The following is a 7,805-nucleotide window of genomic DNA, read 5'->3' as shown; positions in this document are numbered from 1 at the left end:
CCCTGATTTATCAAGATAACTCAGGGATTCCCACCCTAAAGTCTTTTGACAGTTTTCCAATTATCTAATTTGGTAAGCTTGTCTTAAAATCACTGCCTTGGGATACTGAGTTTTGTTGTTATATACAAATGGAATACGAGAGTACCTTGTAGAACATCTTATTTTATTGTTGAAAGAAAAGTCTTCAGGGTCCAGTCTGTTCTCTGGCTGGGAGGAGGGAGATGTTCCTGCCCTTTTAAAGATCTTTTCCATTATTCCTTGGGAGAAATATATTCTGCCTTTTTAATATTCCCCAAAATATTTATTTCCCTGGATTCTTCCCACAATCCCCCCTGGGTGGCACACTTTTACTGGCACAAGATTAAAATTGATCTGGTCAGGGAGACTCGATAAACAAGCTTTTAAACTGTTAATGTAAAAAGGGAAAGGCAGCAGAAAAAGATCCCTGCAGTGGCTCCTAAAATGGGAGCCTCCAACTCATGAAGGTCTAAAAGTCAGGACAAAAGTTCTGTTATGTGAAAAAGAAATGTATAGTGTCCGATATTTTGGGCCGATTCTTTTCAGATGTTGGATGTCACTTTGACCATTCAGTCAGGTCTGCACATGCTTCCCAAAATTCTTCACAGCCATGTTTTGCCTCAATATATAATTACTGGCTGCCCATTTTCAAGAGTTGTTTCCTGCCTTAGCTCTTAGTTCAGTGCATCCAGGGTTTGTGATGTCCAATTGAGTTTAGCCAGTGTGCAAGCCAGGCTATTAAATTGCACACAGCTCTAGGACTCCCAGTCTGAGTCCACCAGTGTAACATATTCAGGGCTTGGGTTTTGGAGATCTCTTTCCTGCTACCTCCTCAGGGCATATGAATTGCAAATCGCCTGAGGGGGCCTGGTTCCCTCCCCCTTGGAATTTGCAGGAAGGTGTGTGCATGCAAAGCTTTAGTGCCACAGGGCAAGAACCAGCCTAAGGAGCTTTACTGAAGGTAGGTGAAGGGGATAGATTCAGTGTGATTCTGAATGGTGTGTATATGTGTGTGTATGTGTCTACAAAACAGGCAATACTGTACAAGCATCCTGGACAATTTTTCCTCCCACCAGACAGAAGTCCAAGGTGTTCAATACTTGCTGTGCCAACCATTCCCAAATACCATCCCTCCATAAATACATTCAAATGGCTTATTACAATACAAATGAGGCAAGAAAGAAAACCTTACAATGAGTTTCTGCCCTTCCCCCCATAGTTTTCCCAGTTGTCTTCTGAGGCTTCATGTGGGGGCCAATGGCTCAAGGACTCACTCCTTTCTCTGCAGCTTTCCATAGGCATCTGGGGGGGATGGTAGGACTTGGGAAGATGTGTTCCACTCTGGTTGCATGATGGCCTTCTAGTGGATGGCTGGATTCAAACCCCATTCTGTGGCTCAAATGGATGGAGGCAGCATCTGGGTCAGTGTGCTCTGCTTCCAAAGGTTGTGTGGGTCATGTGTGCAGGGCTGAAAGACATGAGAACAAGGTCTCCTCCCTTTCTGGGTGAACTCTCCCAGGAGAGGCAGTACTGGTCAGACTTAGGCACCAAGAACAGAGGATAAGTGAGGAAGTAGATGGGGGCGAGGGGAGGTAGCTTGCAGGCAGAGTTTGAAAAGGCATTAATACTGCAGTTATTAAAGAAACAGATAAGACAAAATGGGGACACCACAGATGAGAAAAGAGAAGCTGGATTCTGGTAAGTGAACAACAAAAAACGAAAGGTCTCAAGAGTGAGCGCCTGTTACTCATCCCAGCTTCTGCCAACCTAGCAGTTCGAAAGCACGTAAAAATGCAAGTAGAAAAATAGGGACCACTACGGTGGGAAGGTAACAGTGTTCCGTGCGCCTTTGGCGTCTAGTCATGCCGGCCACATGACCACGGAGACATCCTCGGACAAGCGCTGGCTCTTCGGCTTTGAAACGGAGATGAGCACCGGCCCCTAGAGTCGGAAACGACTAGCATGCATGTGCGGGGGAACCTTTACCTTTACCTTTAAAGAGGACTTAAAGGACTTGCAACTTGAAGATGCTGGGCAGCTTGAGAATGCTGAAAGCTCCAAATAAAAGCTTAATATTTTAAGGTGTACAGTTTGCCATGGGTGAGAGAATCTACCTTTAACATTTATTTTAAAATAGACCACATTATTTTAGAGCTTGAAAAATGCTTATATCTTCCAGGATTAGTTCCATAGTAGTTTTACTGATTAGTGATAGGATAAGAAAAGTAAATTCATAAGATTATTTCCTTACACAAGCAAACTTGAGCTCATGAGGTTCCTGTGGGTAGACACACCTCCTGTTTCAGGAGAAGTTTAGACAGATAAAAACCCATTTACAACACATAGAAAATGCACAAATAAAACAATCAAATGAACAAATTTTTCCTTCTAAATGAGCTTAAAAGATTCCCTCCTCACAAGGGAAGGAAAAAAGGGAACTCAATTCTCTTCACTCTATTTTGTTGGCCAGACAACCTAGAGTGAGAGTATTTTTCTTTTGGGTGGCTTATTTTAATTTAATTTAATTTTATTTTATTTTTTTAATTTTTAACAGAACTTCTAGCAGAATTTTAAAATTCTTGTCTCTAGGGATTAGAGACACCCAATAGTTAACATTTACCTTGAGGACACACAAAGATCTCTTGACACACACACACACACACAAAGACAAAGAGGAGAGGAAAACGGAACACTCAGTTTTCACATTCTGGTCATTCCACCATAAATCTCAGTTAAGTCAAATTAGGGAAGGCGCAAATCTTAAACATAACACGTGGTTGCACAGAAACAGAGAGAGAAAATCACTGTTCCTATATTTTTATTTTCCTTTTAAGTACCTTTATTTAGCCAATGAATTCTCTCATTCGCTTTTCCATTCCATTTTCACATAGGCTCTCCCCTTTCCCTAAGAAAAGGTCTTGCGCTCTGGCCAAACTCACATGCTTTCCAGGGTCTGCCACTTGAACAGATCCTTTCTGTGGTTAGGAAAGGCCAGAGGGAGCAAAATCCAACTGTGATTGGGAAAAAGGTCTTCTCACTCCCCCACACAGACATACACACATTTCTCTCCTGGGCTTTAAAGTTAAAATTTAGAGGTACTCACCTTTTTTCCAAAGCAGCCCTTAATCTCAAACTCAAAACTCCCTTTACTACCCTTGCTCCAAATGGGCAGGGCCTGGGAAACCCATCCACAGACAGGAGGGGTCTGTTCCCGGCAAGATGGGGCTTACCCAGTCCTCAGTCTACTGGAGAGGTTAACTTGAAGTCCCAACCTGGATGCCAAATTGTTGAAAGAAAAGTCTTCATTAGGGTCCAGTCCAAGCTGGGAATAATCAAAATGGAGACTGCTTTAGAAAGAAGATTATAGTTTATTGAAGAGCAAAGCCAGACAGAAGCATGGCTCTGGGAAAGCAGACCACATGTAGCTAGGACTGGTGGATTTTTATACCTTCTGGGGCTCTTGAGATTGTTTCCTGTTCCTTTTTGAGGCTTTGTATTTCCTGTGTCATGTACTTTGACCTGAGTCTGAGTGTGCCCTTTTGGTATTGGTGGGTTAATCATATTATGTCTTTAGAATTTGGGTGGGGTATGTAGATTTTAGGGGTCTTTGTCTTCCTAATCTCATCAGCTTCCTGGCTCTAACCTTCCTGAAAGGATTATTACATCTGCATTTCTAAAAGCTGGTTTCTGCTGAGTTTTCTGTTTGCGGGGGGGGGGGGGGGAGGGAGAAGTGTTTGCCTTTTTAAAGATCATCTCCATTATTCCTTTGGAGAAATATATTCTGCCATTTTAATATTCCCCAAAATATTTCTTTCTCTGGATTCTTCCCACACTATTATATCTTATTTTTTAAAAAAGGAATGTCAAACTCTGGAACTGTTGCTTCTCCTAGTGTGCTGCATATACGGGATTTAGCATATTGCCATTCTTGTTTTTGATAGTTAGCATATATATTGCATTGCTTTGATACAGTACGTAACACAAAGGGATTAGTGCTAAGGGATTTGTAAATTTATGGGAGAATTACGTACTAAACAGAATATTTTTAATGAAAGCCATATTTGCAATGCTCACAGTAATCTATGAACTAGAATTTTCTCTTTTTTAAAGACATTTCTAGGTTTTTGTGCATCTTATAATTAGAGGCTTCCAATGAAACAAGTTCCTACTTACCTACTTACCTGCTTCCCTACCACTTACTATCAATAGATCACAATGCATGCAAAATTATCTGACTTTTTAACATTCTAGAAGTATTAACCTCCTGAATGAAAGTTTACCCTGAAGTCATATTTAAATAACTTGCCAGGACAGAAGATTATATACTATGTATCTATATAAATAGATATAAATTTATTTTCCTGAAGGTGGCGCTAAATTTACATATTACTGTATTATAAATGAAAGCAATACAATAATTTGTCTTTAATTTTATTAGCACATTAGCCTGACTAGATCATATTATTTAGGGATTTTTTAAACAATTTATTCTTCATATCTTTGTCTAATTCCTTTAGACCAGGGGTGTCAAACTGCCGGCCCGCGGGCCGGATGCGTCAAGCTGAAATCGCACTCACCCCAGCTCCAGCAATGGGGAAAAAGTTGTGATACGTCACGACACGTCATGTGACATGGCAAGTTTGACACCCCTGGTTTAGACTATATAATTCTATAGTTTTCTCCAACCACAAAACCTCTAAATATATGGTAAGGATTTCTGGGAATTGTAGTCCCAAGTGACTGGAAGTCAGTACATTAGGGTAAATTGTTGCAGTTCAATGAATGTAATCCTAAGTACTCTTGGAAATAAACCACACTGAACATAGTGGGACTTACTTCTGCACTGAGTCTCTGGGATCAGGAGCTATATCAGTTTAATAAGCTATTATTACTTTGGAGTAAACAGAAAACTGATCTACTTGACTGTGATCCTACATAACATTTCACCTGGGAGACAGGACCAATTAACTGAGCAAAATTTATATTCTAAGACTTTTAAGAAAAAAAAACCCTAATATTTAAATAAGCATCAGCCATTTACAAACTTATTTATTTGAAAAATCTGCAGAACCGTGACCTTCTCTTCTAAACATTTTGCTCCAAATTTCATTTCTTTTTTCTTTGATACCACACCAGCAAGAGGGAATCTGGGGAGTATTACAAAGTTACAAGATATCTTAAATATGCTTTCTTAAAATTTCTTATTGATTTCAGCTCTCTGATTGTGAATTTACTGCACTGAGATTGGAACCCCCCCCCCCTTATTATATAACTTAACTTAAACAACAGCTGTGAAATGGGCTGCAATCCATGAAAATTAAGTCCTAATAAATTTCTTAGACTTTAAGGAGCCATGAGACTCTCTGTTGTTTATTTGGTACTCTGTAGTATTAACGGAAGAGGCGATTTGGCAGGTACAAGTTGTTCTTTGTATTCCATATCTGTTCAAAGGCATCATAAATTTTGTCATAGATTGCAACATGGAGCAAATTTGCTTGATGAGTAGATGGAAAAGAGGTTTTTTTTGTCATTCTACACTTGTTCCTCCCAATAGTTTTCGCATTTTGTTTTCATGTTATCATAAAAGAAACAGGAGATAGATATACAGGGAGGTTTATCAGACAGTTAAAACTGTTTCTTCGGAGTGAAAAACTAGAATTAATTGGATTCAAAGGGTCAACAAAAAGGATCACTACAAAAAAAACGTTGTAAGGTATCCAGACTTTGTTTGGGATATTCCATTCCCTTTTGCCCCACCTCCAGCATCCGTCACTCCATATTTTCTAAGCATACTCAGTTTTCCTTGAAAAGGGTTTTTCCTGTAGCAAGTAAAGTATTGTTTTAAATATATTTGGAGGGGAATATATTTGTTCACTCTCTGGAGTTTTATTGAGATTGCTGATGCTTGTTTATAGATAGTGTAATTAGGCAATAAAAGGAGCAGTACTTGGAAAATAGATTGATACTAAAGTACATGGTAGGTATTTATATGTATAAATAAATACTTACCGTATTTTCCGGCGTATAAGACGACCCCCTACATTTCCTGTTAAATTATAGGGTTTGGGCTATACTCGCCGTATAAGACTACCCCTCTTCCAACGCACACCAAATAAAAATTAAAAAACATCAGATTTGATTTTAATATGGTAATTTTAATTCAAATGCTTATGACATGCAGGTACTTAGGAAAACTGTCACTTATAAACATAAGGCTGTTTGTCATCAAACATGTAAACATAAAACAGTGCAAGTGGATTAAACTTAATAATAATAATAATAATAATAATAATAATAATAATAATAATAATAATAATAATAATAATAATAATAATAATAAGTTGGAGGGGACCTTGGAAGTCATCTAGTCCAACCCCCTGCGAAGGCAGGAAACCCTATACCATTTCAGACAAATGGCTGTCCAGTCTCTTCTTAAAAACTTCCAGTGTTGGAGCATTCACCACTTCTGGAGGCAGGTTGTTCCACTGGTTAATTGTTCTAACTGTCAGGAAGTTTCTCCTTAGTTCTAGGTTGCTTCTCTCCTTGACTAGTTTCCATCCATTGCTTCTTGTCCTGCTTTCAGGTGCTTTGGAGAATAGCTTGGCTCCCTCTTCTTTGTGGCAGCCCCTGAGATATTGGATCACTGCTATCATGTCACCCCTCACCCTTCTCTTCGTTAAACTACACATACCCAATTCCAGCAACCGTTTCCTATTTTCCTAATTCACTTTTTCACTTTTCCTAATTCACTCTAAAGCTTTCCCTGCGCAGAGCCTTAAGTAACACCAGCTGCCTGCAATTAGTGCAGGTTCTCATCCCACCAGGCTCAAGGTTGACTCAGCTTTCCATCCTTCCAAGGTAGGTAAAATGAGGACTCAGATTGTTGGGAGCAATAAGCTGACTTTGTAATAATGCTGCTTGGGGGGGGGGTGAAAGTTCTAATAAGCAGGCATATACATAGAATGAAGGCTATTGCTAAGCACATTGATTTGTGCTTTAAATTGTAAGCCGCCCTGAGTCTTCGGAGAAGGGCGGGATATAAATGGGATTAAAAAAAAAAGACCAAATGCGAGATCCGCTCCAGGTTTTCCAGCCAGCCCGCCCAGTTCCTGAGTCAAATGTGTCCTTAAAGCTAAGCAGCTGCTCTGGCATTGCCCACCTGCCTTTCAAGTTGCTCTTGCATTCCCCACCTGCCTACAGCTGCTCTTCAACTTTAGAAGGAAAGACGCCCAGACCCCAGCCTGTAAAAAATCACAGACTGCAGCTTCTACTCCAATTGGTCCCGCTTTCCCTGCGCAGACTAAATGGAAGATCCTCTCCAGGTTTTCCAGCTAGCCCTGTCCCTAAAGTTTCAGCACCCAGCGTATAAGATGACCCCTGACTTTTGAGAAGATTTTCATGGGTTAAAAGTCGTCTTATATGCCGGAAACTACGGTACATACTTACACATTAACAAGAAACTTGACCGCATCAAGAAAGAATGAGAATCATCCAGAGAGAACACTAAAAGAGGGATAGATCCCAATTTCTGGACAGATGCTGTTCCAGAGGGCAAGTGTTGCGATAGAGAAGCTGCATTTTCTGGGTCTTGCTAGATGACTGTTGTCTTTCTGTCTCTCGTGGTTGCTGCCCATCCTATGCAATCAGACAGAGCTGGCATACATAGGGTCTCATTGATTATGCCAATTCTGTCTGATTGTTCAGGGTGGGGAGAAACCATGAAAGACAGAAGCTCCTTTAGCTAACTAGGCCTTTGACCATGTAGGGCAGGGGTGGCAAACTGCTGG

Source organism: Vipera berus (assembly GCF_964194415.1).
Source record: "Vipera berus genome assembly, chromosome: 2".
Taxonomy (NCBI): Eukaryota; Metazoa; Chordata; class Lepidosauria; order Squamata; family Viperidae; genus Vipera; species Vipera berus.
The sequence above is the reverse complement of the archived record's forward strand: the minus strand, read 5'-3'. Positions refer to the sequence as shown.